This window comes from Diabrotica virgifera, chromosome 7, assembly GCF_917563875.1.
Source record: "Diabrotica virgifera virgifera chromosome 7, PGI_DIABVI_V3a".
Lineage (NCBI taxonomy): Eukaryota > Metazoa > Arthropoda > Insecta > Coleoptera > Chrysomelidae > Diabrotica > Diabrotica virgifera.
The window spans coordinates 1,237,000-1,262,503 of NC_065449.1; the positions used below are offsets into that span (position 1 = coordinate 1,237,000).

General features: G+C 32.8%; 1 protein-coding gene across 1 annotated transcript in view; it reads right to left on the reverse strand.

Moving 5' to 3' along the window:
* Positions 1–24,385, reverse strand: part of LOC126888344 (calcium release-activated calcium channel protein 1-like) — a 106,682-nt gene extending 82,297 nt beyond the window's left edge. Inside the window, exon 1 of the mRNA XM_050656511.1 lies at positions 24,164–24,385. The gene's annotated coding sequence lies outside the window, so the exon portion shown is untranslated. The remainder of the gene's footprint in view (positions 1–24,163) is intronic.
* Positions 24,386–25,504: the final 1,119 nt, after the last annotated feature.

Consider the following 25,504-nt stretch of genomic DNA (forward strand, 5'->3'; position numbering starts at 1 on the left):
GAGTATTGGGTGCATCCAGTTTACAGTGAAAGAAATAAGACGATGCTACGGTTAAAAGTAACAGACGTGATCCAGGAGATTGTCATGTTAAAATGGAACTAGCAGGACACATAGGAAGAATGGAAAACAACCGTTGGACGAAGCAAATTCTTAAATGGCGACCAACGACTAGCAAAATAAGTAGAGGCAGACCTCAAACAAGATGGACTGATGACATCAAGTGCATGGCTGGTCACGAATGGATGCAAAAAACAACAATCTAAAATGAATGGATACATCTAAGGAAGGCTTTCTTCTGGCGATGGATGGAATAGCTGTTGATGATGCTGATGATGAATTCTCAGTGACAGATTATTAAGTGGAAAATTCTACACAATGTATTCTAAATTACTTGATTACCCAAAAAAGTTTTTCGCCTTTTATCGGATGACCCTAGGCACCTTCAATGAACTAGTCATGCTAATTGGGTCATGCAGGTTTCTACATTTAACGATTGTGAATTAGACGATGCCATTTTCTCGCAAAATGTTAAAAAAATATTCGCACGTCACAAGTATTGGATACCAAAACTAGGAGAGAATTGAACTATCGACCGATAAACAATCGTCGTGTGTGCAACTCCTAGTTAGCTCACACTGATTAAACTGTCGGCCGATATTTGGCCGAAAAATTAATTTGAAGGCGAACTATCTGCCGATAAAAAGTATGCAGTCTGCGGGGGCTCTTTTGGGTAGGTTGTTCTAACGCCGTGAATACCTATTGGCTCCCGACATCATTTAATATTGGACTATTTACATCTGGATTTTTGTTTACAATATAAGTGTACCTAATACCCTCTAATACCCTATGTACTAGTACTAGGAATAGGTAGGTACCTATTCGACTATTCCATTTTGACTGCGCGTCTACCAAAGGGCGCCAGAGTATCGACTGCACACGGGCGCTTCATGGGCTAGAGCCGCCTCTGAGTACAACTTTCGTTGAAAATTTCGCTGGAAAGAGAAAAGTGTTGCCTGTCCTCTGTGAGTTTCGCTGATATGGATGGTACTGCCATCTAGCGGATGACTTACAGTTTCGGCCGTAAATTTAAAGAGGAAAGGAGAAAAGCAAATAATAATTGTTTCAAACTTATTTAATTCTTATCGTGTAATATTTACAACGTAAAGAATTAATTGGATTGTAATCGATAGTTAATATCGATCAGTAACTACAGAATTTATTATTCATTATGATTATTTTTAAGATTTTGCTTATCGTTTTGAAGTTTGCAGTTTTTTTGACAGATAATATTAGAAAAAAATTATTCTGCAAAAATAATTATAGTATAATGCTTCTTAAATATTAAATTATGCATTTATTGCACTTAAATAATTAATTAAGAGCGTAAACGTAAAATTTCGCACCAACTCTTTTTAAATGCATTCTTTTTTTTCTAATCCTGAGAGAACCAATAAGTATATTTGAAAAATTTAAACGCAGAATGAAAGACTACATTATTATCGAGGGTCAAGAGTCCCTGAAAATTTCTGTTTATTTTAATCAGTTACAGGGGTGAAAAAGAGAAAATTTAGTGTGATCTTTAATTTTAAATATCTCGTTCAAAAGAAACTTTTTGTTTATTCTATGGAACTTTCGGCCTTTTTTAAATGAGACATTTAGTAAAAATTATATGCAACTCTTAATCCACAACTTCAAATTTCCAGTTAAAGTTCACTGACTTGTCACTACTGACGCTCGCGAATTTTTACTTGTCCCCTCTACCTACGAGTTAGAGCGGATACCTATCGTCCATAATGTGAGAACATATTATACAGTGGTGTTAAAAAGTCCTGCATCACCTAAACGCCTTGTAGTTTTTGAGGTTTAACACAAGTTTTTTGTATATTTTCGCTAATTCATTTTAAGTGTGTGCTTGTAATTAGCATTATCGGTATACTTACTAATGTTTTTTTAATTACTAGCTCAAAATTCTACAGAAAAAATTAAAATAATCTGATTGAAAGGATTTCCCATAATCCGAGAAAATTAGGAGGTGATTATTAAGTCATTAAAATACTATTAAATTGAATCTTAATGAAAAATTGCCACATATTTTGACTATATAAACACTGTATAATACATTTATTCGCTCTTTGATTTTTGATAAAAAGGTCAAAATGTCATCCCAGACCAAACTAAATTATCGAACGAAAAGCGTTTTGAAATTATTTTTCACCATAAAAACGACAAATCTAGTCGCGAAATAGCATCCGCAGTAAACTGTAATCAATCTACAGTAATAGGGCTTTTCATTCACAGTCATTTGTTTCGAGCTTCTGTCATGTGTCACATAATATTAATATATCTACGTCATACGTTATTGGTACATACCTTGACACAAACCAAAGACGTATGACGTAGATATATTAATATTATGTGACACATGACAGAAGCTCGAAACAAATGACAATCGATGAAAAGCCCTATTAGAGTCATTAAGAAGTATGCTGAACAAGGAAAAATCGACGACAGACCGCGTATTTGGTAAGGTGATGCAGGACTTTTTAACACCACTGTACTTCAAAGAAGCACCCCACGTGCCTTGTGGGGACTCAAACGATGGCCAAGACCATATCCATAATAATTTTATCCATCACTTGGATTTATTAATAATAATGTTAACTCTAACCTATTCTTAAAACATAGGTTTTTACCGATGTATTTTTGGTGGTTCAGCATGTCATTAGCCTGAATCAGCACTGATGATGATCTATGTAGATCGAAAACATTCTGTGATTTAGATGTAGCTCTTTGAGGGTTTTTTAATAAATATATACCGTTTACAAAGGATTTTTTGGTGGACAACCCGTCATTGGATCATGGGAATAAAAAATGTCAAAAAGATTTTATTGGCTTATGAATTTCTCGAAGTAACGTTGTCGAGGTTTTTAGTTTTAACGATTTTTGAGTTTGTGGTATCACCAAATACTATTGACTGTAATACATACAACTCTTGACAGTTCCCATTACATTTGAGGAAACAAAAAAATAGCGCCATTTATAAAATTGCTTTATTATTGTTTTTGTATAAGTGTTTGAACTATTTTTATTTTAATTTAATTTTGCAAAATTAGCTCGTTATTCAAAAATTTATAAAATTAAAATTGAATGATTACGTCAAATTTTACGTTGTCACAACGTAGTTTCACCGCAAGCCGACAGTTGCGCTAGTGGCAACGTGTTTCCAGATTTCTGTGGGAGTTGAATGTATTACAGTCAATAGTATTTGCTGTAATATATCCAACTCCCACAGAAATCTGGAAGCACGTTGCCACTAGCGCCACTGTCGGCTTGAAGTGAAACTACGTTTTGAAAATGTAAAATTTGACGTAAACATTCAAATTTAATTTTATAAATTTTTGAATAACGAGCTAATTTTTCTAAATTAAATTAAAATAAAAATAGTTTAAACACTTATACAAAAACAATAATAAAGCAATTTTATAAATGTAAGGTTAGATTGCTCTGGTTAACACCGCACACCACTAGATGGCGCTATATTGTTTGCTTCCTCAAATGTAATGGGAAATGTCAATAGTTGTATGTATTACAGTCAATAGTATTTGGTATCACTCAACAGTCAAAATAACGAAATTTTTTGTAAAAAAAAGTCAAAATCAACTTATTTATTATTATTCAACAAAAAATAAGCATAAAACAAAAAATATCTCGACAGTGTTACATCACGAAATGTCTAAAAAAAATCTATGCAAAATTTCAAGTCGATCGGTCAAGTATTTTTGGGTTACAATCCACCGCCGTTAAAAAAGCGATTTTGAGAAAAACGCGTTTAAAGTTTTGACAACTTTTATTTTTAATTTCTTTTAGGCCCGATTGTTCAATTGGAGATTATCTTCAGATTAAAAATAATCTTCAATTAAACGTAATATTGCGTTGTTCAATGCAAGTTTAACACTTAACCATCTGTTAACCAGAGATTATCTTAATCGCCCAAAAACAAAGGATTAACGGTGCTAACTAGAGATTTGTAACCTTATTTTCTGTTTTTAAATTAAATATTGTCAAGAAAATTCCAGAATAAAACAACCATAGTTATTGCACTATAATATATTGTGTTGTTATTGCTACTTTTAAATCGTAGATAAGATTTAGCATAATCTATATTTAGTATCTACATAATAATGATGGCTATTGCTAATAATGGTGCCTTTGATTTTGAAGATGGAGAAGACGAAGACTTCTTAGCCGTTGTGGTGCCGTGGCCGTTAGTAGGCATCCGCTATGAGAGAAATTTTTTGGAAAATACGAAAATATACATTATTTTAAGCTATTCTCAAAAAAAAATTTTGCGGATTATCCATTAGTTTTCATAATAAAAGACTTTGAAAATTGGATATTATACACTTTTTTAGACCGCCATATTGATAATTACATGTGACGTTGCTGGATGTTGCCAAATCTATAAAAATTTTTAGTTTTACAAGTAACAAATTTTGACGCATTTTTGTGGGGAAATGGACCTAACCTAACCAAACCTGGACCGTACGGGCATCGGTACAGGAGGGATTTTTCTCGATTTATCTTTGAAATCTAGGGATTTTTAATGTGTGACATAATTTTTATATTTATTGCTAGTGCCACCTACTATGTAGTAATTAAACAATTCAAATTTAACAATACAGTTTTCTTCAACTTTGTTGGCGTTTAATGTTTTGTTACAAATTGACAGCTGACAATGACATTTTCTTATTTTTTTGTTAACATTGACAGCTGACAATGACATTTATAATATTTAACAAAAGGTAATGACAGTTTCTTCTTTTTTTTTGTTGACATTGACAGCTGACAGTGACATTTTCTTCTTTTTTTGTTGACATTGACAGCTGGCAATGACAGTTTTTTTTGTTGACATTGACATCTGACAATGGCATTTTCTTCTTTTTTTGTTGACATTGACAGCTGACAAATGGTAATGGCAGTTCTTTCGTTTTTTTGTTGACATTGACAGCTGACAAATGGTAATGACAGTTTCTTCTTTTTTTTTTGTCGACATTGATAGTGACATTTTTTTGTTAACACTGACAGCTGACAATGACAGTTTTTTTGTTGACATTGACAGCTGACAATGACATTTTCTTCTTTTTTTGTTGACATTGACAGCTGACAAATGATAATGGCAGTTTCTTCGTTTTTTGTTGACATTGACAACTGACAAATGGTAATGACAGTTTCTTCGTTTTTTGTTGACATTGACAGCTGACAAATGGTAATGACAGTTTCTTCTTTTTTTGTTGACATTGACATTTTCTTCTTTTTTGTTGACATTGACAGCTGACAATGACATTTTTTTCTTTTTTGTTAACATTGACAGCTGACAATGACATTTTCTTCTTTTTTTGTTGACATTGACAGCTGACAAATGGTAATGATAGTTTTTTCTTTTTTTTTTTTGTTGACATTGACAGCTGACAGTGATATTTTTTTCTTTTTTTTTGACATTGACAGCTGACAATGACATTTTCTTCTTTTTTTGTGGACATTGGAAGCTGGCAAATGGTAATGGCAGTTTACATAATAAATGGCAGTTTACAATTAATAAACGGGCAGACTGCAATTGCGCGCAGCGGTCAGAAAGGAGGAAGACCTAACCCTTCGGTCCAAACCTAACTTACGGGTAATAGAGTGAGAGAACCGCAGGAGGTATTTGACCGCTGCGCGCAATCACAACCCACCCTAATAAACATAGTTTAATTTGTATCTCTCCATTGACCTCACCGTACATAAACGGCGACACTGTCTTTCTTTGTACTTAAACTGTTTTTTAATTAATCAAACACTTTGCAAATGTTGGATTAATTCTAAATCGCTTTTTTGTGTGATATTATTAATATCAAAATAAGAAGTTACATCCATTTTTCGATACTAAACGTGAATGACAACTAATCTTGTTTTGACAAATTTTCAAATTCCAAAGATATTTTGATTTATTTAAATTACATCAATATTTGAAACAGAAAACCTTACGATAAAAATTGGCAACCTAGCACAGTCGTTGTCGAATGTCGATCTAAATGTCATAAACATTTTGTGATTTTGTGTTGTGAATTTGATTACTTGATTGCAAAAATGTTGACAGAGAGAATTTAAAATTTTGTTGGATTATAATATTTTCAATATAATCCAGTATTCTAATAAAAATAATGAATTATACCGCACTAATATGGATTAATAAGATATAAATAAAAGGTCAGTACCTACAAATATAAAATATACACTTCTATTTGGGGAAAATATGTCTGAAATTAGTAAGGTTATGTATGGAAAAAACCAATTTTTAAAGTTGATTTTTATTTAAATGAATGAGTAATCCGCAAATTTTTTTCGGGAAAATAGCTTAAAACAATGTATATTTTCATATTTTCCAAAAAATTTTACCCGATGCGAATGCCTACTAACTGCCACGGCACCGCTGTTGTTAATATAATTTTTTCCTCTACGAAAGAATCCTATTTTTCGAGTAAAAGAAAGCCATTTTCATAAGTGGTCAGATAATAGTTTTTGAATAGATTTCGTGTACCAAAGGAAATAGTTTTTATGATTGTTGATCGTATAAGAGACAGGATAGCTCATCCTACAAATAGGTAAACTATTTATAATAGTTAATTAAAAATATATCAAATTACCGGCCAAACCCGATTTCAGGACAAACTAGTTAGATTTTCATTTTCTCGTAATTTGTAACTGCATCACTTTCTTATTCTCGAGAATATGTTTATATTTTTTAACAAAAGATATTAATATTTCTTCTTCATCAGCCGTAAAGCTCGTAGTTATCTTTTTTTATCATTTTTATTCCATTTTTTGAAATTTAAATTTAAAACACGAAAATAATCACTGACATGGGGGCGTCATTGCGTCAAAAGTCATGAACACTATCGTTTATACCACAGAACAATTATTTTTCGGTACAATTATCATGATAAAATTTGTTCCAAGGCGTTAATTAATAACTGGCAACATTGTCACTGCTTCAGTATTTGGGTTTAATAAATCCGAAAGTTAACCTGCATTGAACAACTTAATTAGAAATAATCTTCGAATTAAATTTAATCATGGTTTACTTAATCCATGAGTTAACCATTGATTGAACAACTGGCCCTTAAAGTAAGCTGCTGAAAAGCAGGTAGAAGATTCGAAAGAATATTCAATGTGCTGTATTCTCACGATGAATCTAAAATTTTCAGAGAATTCTTGAAGTTATGTACATTCATCTAAAATAATTACCAATTTGAAAATAAATGTTCAAACCATACCCCTCCCTTTAAACACTTTAAAAATGATGTATGTAATACTAAACATTAAATCTAAATTATTGTCGCTAATGCAGAAACATGGGAAAAGAAACGAATGGATCCGTAACAAAACAAAAGTGAAAGCTGTCTCTACCCAAGTAACAAAGCTGGACTATGAACGGTATATGACTGGACTATGAATATACGGCAGAAGGATGAAAGATGGACTAAGATTATTATACATTGGAGACCATGGAACCACAAACGAAAAAGGGGAAGGCCACAGATGCGATGGTCGGATGACCTGAAGAAACACACTGGGTCAAATTGGATGCAAATTGCCCAATATAGAGAGGCATGGAAGAAGGAAGAGGAGGCCTATATCCAAGGATGGATGTTTAGGGCTGATTAGATAGAATGCAGAAACAAACAAATATAAAATTTGTTTGGGTTAAGGGAGGTGCAGGAATTAGATGAAGGAATTAGAATGAAGAAGTAGATATGGCAGCCAAACGTGCTTGAGACACTCGACTAGAAGTAAAGATATATTTAAGATGTTTTTATAAGATGCTATAAAATGTGAAATTCATAATATCATTAAAATAATAACTATATTTTACAGTCTTTTAACTTTTAAAAATAGAAGAAACATGACAATAACCTTTGTTCAAATGTCAAAAGTCGACAGTTTTTAGATTGATTTCTTTGAAATCCTGTTGCTGTTTCTTATTAAAAATTTTATCGTTATTATGTACAATACAATACTTATTTAAACATACAAATCAATTATTTAAACAATAAGTGATTAAGTGATCAAAAGATGTTTTCCAGCTATGGACGATGTACAAAATCGGATTAAAACAATTAAACTTTGTCAAAAACAAATATCTGAAGATTTAGAAAAATTACGATCGAAAAGATACCGTCTTATACTTACGACGGCATTGAGTACAGTACAAAGGTAAGAATACCTATTACTTTAAAATCAATAAATATATTGCGAATCTCTCTATTATGGCGCTACGGCCCAAGTCGGATCCTGGCCTTCCCCAACATCTACCCCAAGTATCTTTGTCCCTGGCTGCTCTCCTCCAGTTATCCACCCTTAATATCTCTTTAGCATATGTTCTCACTTCGTTTATCCACCTCTTCCTTGGTCCTCCCACTGTCCGACGTCCCACCATAGTTCCGCTAATAGACGGAGAGACAGCGCCGAAAAATCTCTCTGAGTTTACTAAAGCTAGTTTTTTCACAGTTGATTACTGTGATTGTGTAGAGAAACATACTGCGGTCTGTCAAGCGAAACGTAGAACAGGGGTTACTGAGAGGGTATCAAAGTTGCTTTCCTACGAAGATAATTAAATCCATTTGCTAAGGCTGAAAATCAGTACACACATTCTAAATTAAATATAAATAAAAGTTATTATAGTCGGTCAGCTGTATGACGGGACAGAGCTCGTCGGTCGGCCCCAATGAATGTACACCTAGTGGCCTAGCCACCGGACCCTGTTTATTTTTATGGATCTGCCATTACTAGGTTCACTATAAAGGCGTTAACGCTCAAAATTTTGGCATTTACGCCATAATCCGTTCTCCTACACGCCTTTATAGATATGTCTGAGGATTTTGTTCAAAACAGCCTAAACGTTCTTCATCGCTTTTTGTCTTCGTTCACTTATCTGACGTGTAATAAGTGAGGACGGGCTTGATAAGAGTTCTGTGTAACAATATTTTCGTTTTTTTTTGTGACTATGTTCGTGGCTAAAAAGAATTTAAATTGACTAAAAGCATAGGCGTAACCAGGGGTGGTTTTGGGGGTTATAACCCCCCCCTTTTTTGATGTACTTTGAGCTCTATACGCTTAACACCATTATTATTCCATACCCCCAGAGACCTTCAAGTAGATGTAACCCCCCTTAGGATCATCCTGGATACACCTCTGACTAAAAGTAGGCTCTAAGAAGACGTTTTAAAAAAGAAGTTTTAAGACATATAAATAGAGATCATGAACATTATTATCGTAGATATTATTAAAAATCGGACATCTTAGACAACGGAAAAAAACATTTTATCTTGGACATATATTCCTACACGAGAGTTAAAGCTACAATGAAAGGAAGATAGAAGAAAAAGGCGGTCCTGGCAGACACCATATGACATGGCTGCGTAACATCAAGGAATGGAAAGAACTAGAGGTTGAAACCTTAATAAGAAAAGTTCAAAATAGTTTTTTAAAATAAGGGCACAATTAATTTTATTCAATACGTGGTTTCCTCACGGTTTATTCCATTATAGAGTATGTTAGACTTGCGTGAATCACCCTTTACATTTAAATGTATGTTTAAAAAAGGGTACATTTGATTTTAAAAGTGCCCCAGCGTTTTTATCATCATCATCAATGTTAATACAGCCTATGAAAGAGCCTCGACGTTCCCAAGTCTATTACGCCAGTCAGTCCTATCCACTGCCAACCGTTGTCAGTTTGCTGCGCCTATTTTTCTCCCATCCTCATCTACACCGTCCTTCCGTCTAAGTTTTGGCCTACCCCTATTTCTACTTCCCACAGGCTGTGACATAAGAATTCTTCTAGGAGGATTGTTATGCTGTGATCTTGCTAGATGTCCTGCCCATCTTAGTCTTCCTATTCTTATAAGAGGTAATACGTCTTTACCACCAAATATATGTTTATATCTGTGGTATACTTCGTAGTTGTACCTCCTCCTCTAAATACCATTTTCACAGATGCCACCGAATATTCCTCTCAGGATCCTTCGTTCAAATATAAGCAGAAGGTTTTCATCTGCCTTGGAGATGGTCCATGTCTCCGATCCATATGTCAACACTGGTTGTATAAGGGTTTTGTATATGGTTAGTTGTGTTTTTTTGGCTAAGTTTCTGCTTCTGATATGTCTACTCAGTCCAAAATAGCATTTGTTTGCTAGGATTATCCTTCGCTTGATTTCTTCCGTCACGACGTTCTCCTTGGTGATCAGGGAGCCTAAGTATGTGAATTTATCCACCACTTCAAACGTAGAGTTATCAACAGTGAATTGGTGACCGATGTTTCTGGCTCTATTGTTGGGTGTTGACGCCAACATCTTAGTTTTCTCCTCGTTTACTTTCAGGCCCATATTTTTTGAGGCATTTGAGAGGGTGGTATACATTTCTTCTAGTTTGCGTGTTGTGCGGGCAACTAGGTCCACGTCATCTGCATATGCCAAAATTTGGGATGATTTATTAAAAATGTTTTCTCTATTCGTGCATCTCTGACCACCTTTTCCAGAGCTATGTTGAAGAGGAGACACGCCAGCGTATCTCCCTGTCGCAGCCCAACATTTGTTTCAAACGCCTGTGATTGTTCAGCCTGTATTTCGACTTTGCAAACGACTTTACGCAGCGTTTTTTATAATTTTCAAAAATAAGGATACAAAATTTTTTTATTTCATATGTAGTTTCCACACTTTTAAATGAGTACAGCACTGTTGCCTTGTAAAATAATTTAAAATATATTTGAAATATTTATTAATTAGTCTTGTTGTTGTATGTTTTTCCACCTCTATTTATCTACTGTTGACGTTTTATGTTTTTGATAAGAATTAAAACGACGCAAAAGTAATTACTGGAATGCTAGCAAAAAATATTTTTATGATGGTGTCATAGGCTTACTTATATTTTCATAAGTATACTAGCTGACAATTTGAAGTTTCAGTCTAAAAAAGAAACGTACGAAGTAGAAAAGAGCACGGACAGGCGGTATCTTACGTGTACCATCACTTTAACCGGTTATGCCTTTTACTCTTTCTCGGTATATCTTCTTCCTCTAGTGCCGACTCCACTAAGAAAGATTGGCTTTAACCATTGCAAATTCGTCTCTATGATCTGCTTTTCTTAGAAGCGTCTGTGTGTTTAACCTGGTCCAGTCGCGAATCTTTTTCAGCTAATAGGATATTTGTCCTCTATCATGATTCCTTTTCCTTCGATTTTCTTCTTCTAAAGGTGTCCATCTTCTGGAGATGTTGGCGACCACATTGACCCATCTTATTCTATTTACAGCAGCTCGAAATAGATCAGTTGACGTTAGACCAGTCCACTTCGTAAGATTAGCCAGTCAGGATATACGTCTACGTCCAGGGCCTCTCCTGCCCTCAATCTTGCCTTGTAGAATCAACTGTAATAGTCGGTATTTATCATTACGCATAATGTGGCCGAAGTAAGCCAATTTTTTGTTCTTTACGGTGTTAATTATTTCTTTGTCTTTTCTTAGCCTCTGGAAAATAGTTATGTCAGTTGTGTGGTGTATACAGGGTGAGGCAGATAAAGGGCCTATTAGAAATATCTCGAGAACTAAAGGCAACAGATTCATGAAAATTGGCATGAAGGGGTTTTGAAGAGTGATATATTTAATGAAAATATTTTCATCTACTTGCTACTTCCGGTTATACCGGAAGTTGCTTATAACTTCGTTTTTTTAAATGGGACACCCTGTATATTTTTACATTTTTGGATTCTACTCGAAGTCTTATTTCTTAAAATATGAGGTTTTGTATTGTTTTACAGGGTAGTTTAAAAGATAATTACGTTTTTTTATTAATTTCGTAGCAATTTTCACACCCTGTAGGATTGGAGTAGTTTGACATCAAAAACTTTATTTATGTTCAAATGATTTTTAATATAGTCTACTATTATCAGAAATTATTAGTATAGCTAATTGTTGAATTTTAGTATACAGGGTTAGTCGAAACTCGGAATGAGTATTTTCTGAGTTTTCTTAAATAGAACACCCTGTATTTTAGTATTGTAATAAAATGATATTTATGTTACTTTTTTTTATTTCTTAAGCATTCCCTATACCTAACTGCTTTAATTTGTGCTTAATTGTTAATCGCACCAACAATCTTAGCTACGTAAGTATTTTGATAGATCAACCATTATTGGGAATTTTAACGATCAGTCTAGATTAATATGTATTTATTTCCGAAAAATTATTTGTTACTGAATATTTTCAAGGCCAACCTAATAAAATTTCACGTATTTTTTGTTGCAATTAATGTTTGGCTTGAATCACCAATAACTCACAAATTAAAGCAGTTAGGTATAGGAAATGCTTATAAAATAAAAAAGTCCCATAAAATATGATTTCATTACAATACTAAAATACAGGGTGTTCTATTTAAGAAAACTCAGAAAATATTAATTTCGTGTTTTGACCAACCTTGTATACTAAAATTCAATATGTAGCTATACTAATAATGTTTAACAATAGCAGACTATATTAAAAATCATCTGAATGTAAATAGAGTTTTTGATGTCAAAGTACTATAATTCTACAGGGTGTGAAAGTTGCTACGAAATTAATAAAAACACGTAATTATCTTTTAAACTACCCTGTATAATAATATAAAACCTCATATATTAAGAAAGGAGACATCGAGGAAAATCCAAAAATGTAAAAATATACAGGGTGTCCCATTAAAAAAAACGAAGTTATAAGCAACTTCCGGTATAACCGGAAGTAGAAAATAGATGAAAATATTTTCATTACATAGATCACTCTTCAAAACCCCTTCATGCCAATTTTCATGAATCTGTTCCCTTTAGTTTTCGAGATATTTCTAATAGGCCCTTTATCTGCCTCACCCTATATATGAGACCCTCAACATACGTCAGCACTGTCGGTAGCATCACATTTCAAACGTCTTTAACCGTTTTATGGTATCTTCTGTAAAGGCTGTATGACATTATGCATTTTCTTGTATCGTTTCTGATATGTCAAAAAAATGCATAGTGTCATACACAGATACAAGAAACGATATCAGAAACGATACAAGAATTTGTGTCAGACACAGATTCTTGTACAAGAACTGCGCAAAGAGCAAAGACGTAAAACCTGCTGGCCTGGTAAAACATCTAATAAATGTCATAATGACGGCTGAAAATGGGATCATATGTCTTGACGAATTTATTTCTGTTTTTGCAGGTATTATTTATAAATCTTTTATTGATACTTAATATACCGTTTGGTATGGACTACTGTTCTACTAATAACCATATATTTAGCTCCTAGTTCAAACTATAACTTTGGATTTCATGTTGCATTATTTTTTAATAGAGGAAAATACAATACTTCCTAATTTGGATCAAACTGAAGATAATTCTAGTGCAAATATTTTAGCACAAATATCAAAACAAAATAAAAACAATCAAAAATCGACCTTTTCAAACAGTCAACGTAAATATTCTGGTTAACATTAAAATGTTAAATTTATATTTTTAAAAGTTTATAAATTTTATAAAATCAGCTGTAGACGCAGTACTACCATACCAATGTAACGTGACACAGGGTGATAAACAAAATTTCGACCAATCACGTGCCGAATTTCATACAATTTTCAATACAAGAACTTGCATAGTGTCATACAGGGCACAAATGTACGTACAAGAAACGATACAAGAAAATGTATATAACTTTCTAATATCAGAAACGATATTAGAAATGATACAAGAAAATGCATAGTGTCATACAGCCTTAAGACTCCAGCTTTCAACTCCGTAGAGGAGGACACTAAAGACGTAACATCTAAGAATTCTTATGCGTATGTTGATACTTAAAGACAAGTTGCAGAGAATCTTCCTAAGACTGTTAAAAAAGCTTCTTTCTTTTTTAATGCGAGATTTTATTTCGTAGCTATGATCTCAAGTATCCTTAATATTACAGCCCAGATAGCATATTTTCTGTACTATTTCTAGGGGTCTATTGTTAACGGTAATTTGGGCGTTTATGTTGGTGTTCTTACTAATGATCATTATTTTTGTCTTCTTACAATTTAGTTTTAGGCCGTATTTGTTACATGCTTCTACAACATTATCCATGATCCTTTGGAGCCCCTGTGCACTATCTGCCAGCAATACTGTATCGCCTGCATATCTAATATTATTTATAAGTTATCCATTTACTGCAATACCACCTTCTGATTCGTCTAAGGCCTTCGATTTTGCCCTTGATAATCAGCTGTAACAACTAAGTATGTGTCCCACAGAATGATGTTTTTCTTCTTTTAATGGTGGTCAAAAGTTCTCTGTCCCTACCCATTCTTTCTGTGAAACAGGATTTCGCTGGTAATATGATCGGTCCATTGTATTTTCAAAATTCTCCTGAAAAGCCACATCTCAAAAGCTTTTTCACTATGTGAATATTAACTGTCAAATCTTCGGCACCATAAAGAAGAATAGAGTGGATAATATAACATTTTACCATCCGATATGGGATTTGCAGATCGAGTCTTTGGACATGTACTTAGATATTTCCTCATCTTCAAAAAGGCTGCTCTTGATTGCTCGATTTTTGATCGAATTTCTGATTTCGGATTTAGATCTTCGGTAATCCAGACTCCTAAGTATTTTTTCATTTTATCCATTCATTTATTTAATCTTGATATTTATCTCGATATGATTTACAGGATGAAGCAGATAACTGACCTATTAGAAATATCTCGAGAACTAAAGGCAACAGAATCATGAAAATTGGAATACAGGTGTTTTGAAGGATGATCTATTAAATGAAAATATTTTCATCTCTTTGCAACTTCCGGTTATACCGGAAGTTGCTTATAACTTCGTTTTTTTTTTAATGGGACACCCTGCATATTTTTACATTTTTGGATTCTGTTCGATGTCTTCCTTCTTAAAATATGAGGATTTGTAATGTTATACAGGGTATTTTAAAAGATAATTACGTTTTTTTTATTAATTTCGTAGCAATATTCACACCCTGTAGAATTGTAGTAGTTTGACATCTAAAACTCTACTTACGTTCAAATGATTATTAATATACTCTACTATTGTTAAGAATCATTAGTATAGCTAAATTTTTAACTTTAGTATACAGGGTTGGTCCAAACTCGGAATGAGTATTTTCTGAGTTTTCTTAAATGAAACACCCTGTATTTTAGTATTGTAATAAAATGATATTTTATGGTACTTTTTTATTTCTTAAGCATTCCCTATACCTAACTGCTCTAATTTGTGCTTAATTGTTAGTCGCACCAATAATCTTAACTGCGTAGGTATTTTGATAGCTAAACCATTATTGGTAATTTTAAGGATCAGTCTGGATTAATATGTATTTATTTCTGAAAAATTATTTGTGATTGAATATTTTCACGGCCAACCTAATAAACTTTTACGTGTTTTTTGTTGCAATTAATGTTTAGCTTGAATCACCAATAACTCACAAATTAAAGCAATTAGGTAGAGGGAATACTTATAAAATAAAAAAGTACTATGAAATATCATTTCATTACAATACTAAAATACAGGGTATTCTATTTAAGAAAACTCAGAAAATATTCATTCCGAGTTTCGACCAACCCTGTATACTAAAATTTCAAAATTAGCTATACTAATGGTTCTTAACAATAATAGACTATATTAAAAATCACTTGAACGCAAGCAGAGTTTTTAATGTCAAACTATTACAATTCTACAGGGTGTTAATATTGCTACGAAATTAATAAAAAAAATGTAAATATATTTTAAAATACCCTGTATAATATTACAAAATCTCATATTTTAAGAAAGAAGATATTGAGGACAATCGAAAAATGTAAAAATATACAGGGTGTCCCATTAAAAAAAAACGAAGTTATAAGCAACTTCCGGTATAACCGGAAGCTGCAAAGAGATAAAAATATTTTCCTTTAATAGATCATCCCTCAAAACCCCCTTTATCCCGATTTTCATGATTCTGTTGCCTTTAGTTCTCGAGATATTTCTAATAGGCCAGTTATCTGCCTCACTCTATATATCTCGATATATGCCATCTATAAAATGGCTCATAAAATTTATATGTTCGTTTATATGTTCAATTTTCAACTCTGAGTTAATAAATAAACAATGGAAATATGATTTTAAGAAAAAAATTAATATCTTGGTTCGTATTAATCATACTAGGTTCTTTTTTATATTTCGTTTAACTGTTTAACATGAGTGTCCCTCAAATACCCACTAATTCTAATAAATAGTTAGCAGTTATTGTTAATTTTTGCCACTATTACTTTTTAATATCATAGCTTTTAACAAATCATATTTTTAATTTTTAGGTTTTCTTATCACTTTGTTAATTACACTTTTTAATTATATATTGTACCTAACTGTTAAACAAGTAGGTATTATTGTTTACAGTAGTAAGCAACCACTTTTTTAATATCTAGCGTGTTTTTAAATATACTGTAAAAGTAAAACACAGTATTAATATACAAGGGTGTATCTACTTATAATAGCAATTTACACTTTTGCTCTTCTTACAGTCTTCTGGGGTAGTGTGTGGGGACTCTGGTGACTGAGATCCTGGAAGCCCTGAGAAAGACATCAGAGAGAATGTCGAAACGTATTCGTGGTCTGACATCCTAGCAATGTGTCCAGCCCATCTAAGTCTCTGCACTTTAACGAATTTCATAATAAGAACCAATGGTAGACGATGGGACAGGAAGGGGTAGAGTTTCATGGCTTAAAACATTTGCGTGTATGGTTTAACACATTGTCGGTGGGTTTATTTCGGCCTCGAAAAAATACTTATGACGATCACCAATATTTAGAATAAATATGTACTGGAGGAAGAACGTACAAGTAAGGGTATATAAAATAGGTTAATTTCGTATTTCTAACAAGAACTGAAAATCTAAACGAATCGGATATCATGAGAGGTCCTCCACAATTAGCACTATTCTTTGGCGATGAAAGTTTTTGAACAACCATTATAAGAATATGTATATTCTTTATAGATACTATTAATAACAAAAAATATAATACAGGACAAGTCAGTAGTTATCTACTAAATGTTATCAACAATATATTACATTATGTTAACAATTATCTGATAAGTAAACCTTGAAAGCTATGTAGGCAGGTGGGTATCTAGTTATTGTTGTAATGAATTTCCATAAAGTAAAGCTGTTATTACTATGTTCTACGAAAAATTAGAAGGAACTGAATAACTCAATTGGATGTTCTGTGGAAAACATACCATGCATTTAAAAACTTTTATGATTATGTCTAGGTCAACAACTCGATTAGATGTAACAAACAATGTGTAACACTAAACCCAGATTCTAGTATGGTTCATTTTTAATTTCATTAGTGAAGGTCGCTATATATTATAAAAGACTTACAACAAGAATTATAAAACATCAAAGAAAAAAGCTTTGGTTTGATATCGAATATAAACAAGCAATAGACAAAAGAAATTAACAATACGTGGAGTAGATATAGGTAGGTACTAGGAGTGCATTTAACAACATGGCCAAACTCTTTAAAAGCCACAACGTTAATCTGGAGATAAAAATAAGGTCCCTACGATGTTATATCTTCTCAATTTTATACTATGGATATCATATCACATCCTAAGGATATCATGAACGGACAAGATAATCAACGAGACCGTACCACAATGTATTACGAAGAATGGGGAAACATAGAAGTAATGTATACGATTAAAAGGAGAAAGATATATAATATCTGGGGCACATAATGAGAAACGACACTAAATACAGATTACTGAAAATAATCCTTCAAGGCACACGAGAAGAACACGAGAAGGACACGAAATATTTAAAGAAGAACGAAGAAAGGTAGGCAAAATATTCAAAAGAAAGAGGAAGAGATCCGAATACGACCAAATACGAAAAATAGAGGAAGATTTGAATCAGCATTTACTTAAATTCCTGAAACAACTTTCGAAGGTCTGCTAACAGAGCAAATACAAACAAACACAGTCCATGCATTCGTGTATTTAAGATACTCACCCAGAAGACAGAAAATAACGGATGCCATTAAAGCACTGAAGAATATTAAAGCTCCAGGTATTGACAACATATCAGATGAAATTCTCAAAATTGGAGGACACACTGATAGATAGATTTCATAAACTAATAACAGACGTGTGGAACACAGAAGAAATTCCAGGAGACTGGTAAAATCAATTATGTGCCTAGTCCACAAGAAGGGAAACAAACTCAGCAACCACGAAATCAATATTACAAAGAACCATCTGTAGAAAATTGTGCAAAAATACAAAGATTGCGCTGGGCAGGTCACCTTATAAGTATGTATAATAACAGTACACCTAATAGAACGCTTAATACTTTGGGGTAATTAGCAAAATACAAGGAAAAGTTATTTACCAACAATTTTATTGCTGGAATCGAATCTTATGATTCTATATATTAATAATATAGGTATGCAAAGTCCGCAGATAGTGTGCTACTTTTTTTTATAAACAAAACGGCACCCGAAAATTGTGTTTTTTTTCAATTTTTGCTCTATAACTGCAAAGATTTTAACTTTACACCAAAAACACCCAAATAAAAATTCACCATAATTAAATTCTGCGTAGAGACGTGTTTTCCCGATTTACTTTGACGAAAATTTTCCCCGAAAAATGTTGGTTTTTCCAACAAAATCATTAATTTTCAACTAAAATTTTAGATAAGTAATTGTTTATCAATAATTAAATAACTTGGTAGTATAAAAGCTCTTTTTGTATAGACTATAATTCCAGAAGCAAATGGAAATTGAATAAACAGTTTAGCAACAATTGAATTCTTAATTAAAAATTTACGGTCGCTATAATAATCAGAACAATTATGATACATAAGAATAACTATCATTTTTGTATAAAAAGACACAGTACCTATCGAATGTACTTTACAGAATTGAAATTTAACTATTTAGTTGGCCTCAGGAATATTTTAAAATTATAAACATTTTTTTGGCTTATAAACAAATGGAATATTTTGGGAAATATTAAATTAAATTAAATCATGAAAACGGTATTGGAAAAAAAGTGGCAGGACGCTTCTTTTAAAAGAAAAAACGTTTAATTGTAATTAGTGATTCCTGAGATACAACCGGTTAAACTTGACCAGCATTTACGACAATGATATAAACAATAGGATCATAATTTTAGAAACATCACCTTTTTATTTTTATTCTCTTTCTTCACACCAATTTTCACATTTTTAAAATAATCACAACATATATTATTATAATAAAAACTATCGATATTACGAGTGAAAATTACCAAAAATAGCAAAATTCCAATCAAAAATCAGGTTGGAGAAAATGTAATCTCAAAGTTCAAAATCGGTATACTCGCTAATCGGTTAATCGCTAACTTGCTTTTGTTTTGTTATTGTATTATTTATTGTTATATTAGATTAATTTATTTATACGAAAAGAAAACTACATATTTTTCCAGTTGTAGACTTTTTTAAATAAACTTACTAGAAGTGTACCTTTTAACGTTAAAACAAAAATATTCTCATTTGAAAGCTGTATTTAAACAATATTTATTTAAACAAATTAAAAATTTTGTTATAATAAATAAATTAATTTGTTATAACAAATCAAAAGCAACTTTAACATTTAATAATGAGTTAGTTAGATGGCTCTACTCGAGTTATTTGGGAACAAAAAAAGAATGAACAAAATTGCTCCATGGGACGCTGAGAAAATGTTTTTTTTTTAACGTATACCGATTTTGAACTTTGAGATTACATTTTCTCCAACCTAATTTTCGATTGGAATTTTGCTATTTTTGGCAATTTTCACTCGTAACATCGATAGTGTTTATTATAATAATATAATATATTATCATTATTTTAAAGATATGAAAATTGGTGTGAAGAAAGAGGATAAAAATAAAAAGGTGATGGCTCGAAAATTATGATCCTATTGTTTATATCTTTGCCGTAAATACCGGTCAACTTTGACCGGTAGTATCTCAGGAACCACTCATCGGTTCCTCCATACGGTTTTCGTGATTTAATTTAATTTAACATTTCCCGAGATATTCTATTTGTTTATAAGCCAAAAAATTGTCAATAATTTTAAAATATTCCTGAGGCTGCTTAAATAGTCCGATTTCAATTCTGTAAAGTACAATAGATAGGTACAGTGTCTCTTTATAAAAAAATTATAGTTATTCTTATTTATCATAATAATTGTGGTTATTATAACGACCGTAAATTTTTAATTAACAATTCAATTGTTGCTAAACTGTTCATTCAATTTCCATCGGATTCTGGAATTATAATCTATACGAAAAGAGCTTTTATGCTACCAAGTTATTTATTTATTAATAAAAAATTACTTATCTAAAATTTTAGTTGAAAATTAAAGATTTTGCTGGAAAAACCGGCATTTTCCGGGAAAAATTTTCGTCGAAGTAAATCAGGAAAAACACGTCTCTATGCAGAATTTAATTACGGTGAATTTTTATTTGAGTGTTTTTGGTGTAAAGTTAAAATCTTTAAAGTTATACAGCAAAAATTGAAAAAATAACACGATTTTCGGGCGCCATTTTGTTTATAAAAAAAAGTAGCACACTATTTGCGGACTTTGCATACCTATATTATTAATATATACACTCATAAGCTTCGATTCCAGCAATAAAATTGCTGGTAAATAACTTTTCCCAAAAATGGCCTGTTCTCCGATAATCTGCACTATAATGGAACTATGGTGGGACGTCGACCACTAAGAAGACCAAAGAGGAGGTGGATAGACGAAATGAGAACCGACGCTAAAGAGATGTCAAAGGTGGATAACTGGAGAACAGCCAAGAAAAGGAATGTTTGGAGGCGAATACTCAGGGATGCCAGGGCCCGACTTGACTGGACCCACCCTTAATATTTCAGAAATGCGACATATTAGATAAAGATGACGAGATAGATTGATTTTTAAATTTAGTCTTGCTTTTATAAACAACATGGAGGAGAACGAAACTATGCAAATAGGAACAAGTACAATACCGAAAGTCAAGGAGTACATATTTATAACTAGGGCAAATAATGAAACTGAGTAAAGAAAATCAAACAGCAGAAATAAAATGGAGAATAAAACTCGCATGGGAGACATTCTGAAAAATGAGCTATATCCTGAAAAACCAGAAATATGCCCAATACCTTCGCACAAAAGTATGTGATCAATGTGTCCTACTAGTACTTACATATCGTCGCTGATTTGCAAAAAGGTGTTAAGTGACATTTTATTCAAAAGAGGGGTTATGTGCAAAAATGAGAGGTACGAAGGTTCTACCTATTCTGTAAAAAGGGGTCAAGTGTATTACTTATTGGTGTTGAGATAGTCTCATAATTTTTTGGTGCCACGTAACATTTTTTTAAACTGGTTGTGTAAAAAGGAGCTTAGTAGATCCACTTAGTAAAAATATAAAAATGTTACTTGGCACCTTTTTCCATATCAGCGACGATATGGAGCACAGACATGAACCTTCACAAAGGAAAATATGGAAAAGATAGCCAAGACTCAAAAGGCAATGGAAAGGCGGATGCTGGGTACCAGGCTAAGTGATAAAAAGAAAAATACGGTATCCGCCAAAATAAACAGTACCGAAATTAAGAGGGCTGGGAAATTGCGCACGCAAGTTGCATTTATCATATTTGGCATACTTGTCATTAGCTGTCAACTTGACATTAGGTTATGGTTAAAATATTTGTCATTATGGGTTTTTCTCATAGAGGTAATATATTAACATAGAGGGAGCCTACTTTCCGCGCTTCCTGACGACAAGATCTCATGGACTGGTTTGCTGCATCTCTTTCTAACACATTGTATCGAAAATCTATGATGACATTCAGTGTGAATATAGGCACGGAAGAGGAGGACAACTGTAGCAGCTTTACTATGCGTAAAAGTGAAACAGCACTAATCCAAATAAAAAAGATGGTGCCGTCACTTCGCTCTGAATGACATTCTCTCTATGCTAATATATAACTCTATGGTTTTTCTATCGAAGAAAAAGATTTTTTAGTAGAAAATCCACGAGGAAAATAAACTTCCTGTACCTGGCTGTATACCATAAATCACAAAAATACTAGATTTGTTGTAAAAGTTATATTTTAAAATACCCTAAATAAGGGTCACATTAAGACAAAACGTTTTCGGATTAAGAAATCCATCATCAGTGTTCTAAAAGCCCTAAAATTAAGTATAACCTAATTAATTAAGAAAAAGTTAAAAAGTTGACAGAGGTTTTAAAAAACAAGCGGCCATACTTACAAAAAATAGCATGCTTGAGCCACCAAAAAGGGTTGGGTAAAAACCCTTTAAATGTGAACGTATATTAATTATCTGTATAAATATTTAACGTAACATAACCGTTCACATTTAAAGGGTTTTTACCCAACACATTTTGGTGGCTCAGGCATGCTATTTTTTGTAAGTATGGCCTCTTGTTTTTTAAAACCTCTGTCAATTTTTTAACTTTTTCTTAATTAATTAGGTTATACTTAATTTTAGGGCTTTTAGAAACACTGATGATGCATTTCTTAATCCGAAAACGTTTTGTCTTAATGTGACCCTTATTTAGGGTATTTTAAAATATACCTATTACAACAAATCTTTTATTTTAATTTTTTAGTAGAACATAAATTTCCGCTCATACGGAGTTGGACGGAATAATGGCCCATGTTTAAAATAAGTGTCAGAAAGATATCAACGTTGGAATAATTTCTCGTCGCACAGATTTCGAGTATCCACCTCATTCACCGGATTTAACAGCACCTCATGCCTACATTTTGGTATGATGAAGAATTCCATATTTCGCTAGGAAAATCGGCCAGAAACTGTTGGAAAACTACGGCACAGAATAATAACTTATTTTCAACATTTGTAGCAACCACTTTTGGTGCACATTTTGAACATACGTATTATAAAAACTAATTCAGAAATAATTTTTTTATATTCGGTACTGTTTATTTTGGCGGATAAGTACTTACTGTATTTCTTCTCTTCTTAAAGTGCTGTCTCCTCAATGGAGGTTGGCTACTACAATTGGTAACTCTTCTCTGTCTTCAGCTGTTCTTATTAGCTCTTCAAAATATAGCCATGTCCTTTGTCGGATGTTTTCTAGCCACGATGGTCTTTTCCTTCAATCCTCTCTTTCTCTCGACCTTTCCTTTTACTATAAGTTGAACATATTGGTACTTATTATTTCCCAGTATGAGGCCTAAGTGTGATGTTTTTCTAACTTTCACTGTGTTGAAAAGTTCTCTTTCATTGTCTATTCTATGCACCACTTCTTCGTTTGAGGTATGCGATGTCCACGAAATTTTGAGGATTCTCCGGTAGATTAAACATTTCAAATTACGGTTGATGTTTTAAGGGCCCATGTCCCAACCCATGTCCCAACTGCACAGAGAAAAGAAGGATACTGTACATAGATCAGAAATAAAACCAAAGTGAAAGACGTAAAACAAACATGAAGCTACTCTCAAATGGAAATTTGCAGGACACAAGAGAAGACAAAGAGACGGAAGATGGAATGAAGCGACAACCCACTGGACCTCGATTTTTTACCCTTCGCTTCGTTATCGAACGTATTCGCTTCGTATCTGTTTAGTATACAGATAGCGAATGATCGATCACGAAGCGAGGGGTCAAAAATCGAGGTCCTGGAGACTTTGGAACTATAAAAGAGGAAAGGACAGACCACAGATGAGATGGTCGGATGACCTAAAAAGATACTCATGAACCAGATGGACAGGATTAGCACTGAACCGAGAAGAGTGGAAAATAAGGGGGAGGCCTTCGTTCAACTTTGGACAAATGAAGGGCAATAGATAGATAGATAGAGATTTACGAACTAGTATGACATAAATTAATAAAACTTAGTCAGGAAACCAGATCAAAGGTTTAAAAAATTAATTGAAATATTCGTCATAAATTTTACTCCGAAAGTCTTTATTAACCGAGATAAATCACAGTAATTTGCAGCACATACCAAATAACGGTGTTTAGTCAATACAACCATCAATTAAAAACATAACAAACCATGTCTAATCTTATCAACTTACTCTGAATCCAACGCTATTGGTGAGTCCGTCAATATATACCTATCACATACTCGAGTTAAACTTAAGGTTTAAGCAAAGCATTGGCACACGAAAAATAAACCTTATCGTTAACATTATTTTTTAGCCGGGGTTTTATAAACAACACTCGGTATGCCAGTAATGAATCGACTACATACAGGTACTGCACTGCGGCTATAGGTAGGTATCGCGAGTATTGCGATCGAAGTACCGTTCTCGATAAGTAGTCTTATTCGAGTTTATCCTGATTTCAAGTGCACAATTATTTCCTGATGAGTCGCAGAAGAGGCTACGGCTGATGTAAAATGACTTTTGACCCATAAACGCCCAATATTATTATTTTTTTAATATCAAAATTTTTCTAAAATTTTACTTACTTATACATAATTATCAGTAATAATTGCACAAGAGCTCTAAAATTACCGATTTGTATCCGGAGTGCCACTTTGACAGTTTTAATTTCACGACCCGAAGGGCAGTGAAATTATGTCAACGTGTCACGAAGGCAAAACAACTCAGTAATTTTTAGTAGCTCGAGAGTAATTCGGTAAGATTATTTCATGAATGAAGCTGTTTTTTAAATCAATTTAACTAACATTTTATTGATATCTTTGCTATCCTGAATATTTGCTAAACCTTTTCATGGTCTCTTTGACAAGTTGTAAAACATTAATTGTCATTAATGTCACTGAATGTTCCTTTTTGCATAGCAATGAAGGGCATCTGACGTAATTTGACGTAATTTGACGACGGAAAATTATCTAAAAAAATTCTCGCTGTAATTTTTATTCTTGTAGCTTTCTATTGGTCAGAATCTCTATGAATGAAATAATCAGTAGTACACAATTATTACAGGAGAGCTCTAAAATTATCGATTTGTATCCCGAGTAACACCATGACAGTTTTAATTTCACGACCAGAAGGGGAGTGAAATTATGTCAAAGGGGCACGAGGGTAAAGCAGATCGAAAATTTTTAAGGGCTCGAGAGATAATTTTTAAGATTATTTCATGAATAAAACTGTCTTTTTAAATCATTTTAACTAATATTTTATTGATATCTTGTTTCTTGGTGTTCCCTGTGACAAGTTGTAAAACATTAATTGTCATTAATATTACTGAAGTATTTTTGCGTAGCACCGAAGGGCATCTGACGTAATACTTGACGACGGGAAATTATAAAAAAATATATATCAACATTTATATCACAAGAGAGTGAGAATACATTGACAATAATGCGATAATAAATAAATCATCAGTTTGTAAGAAAAATGTCGACACCTCTATCTCGAAAGCGAAGCATTTGCGGACATACGTTTATAAAG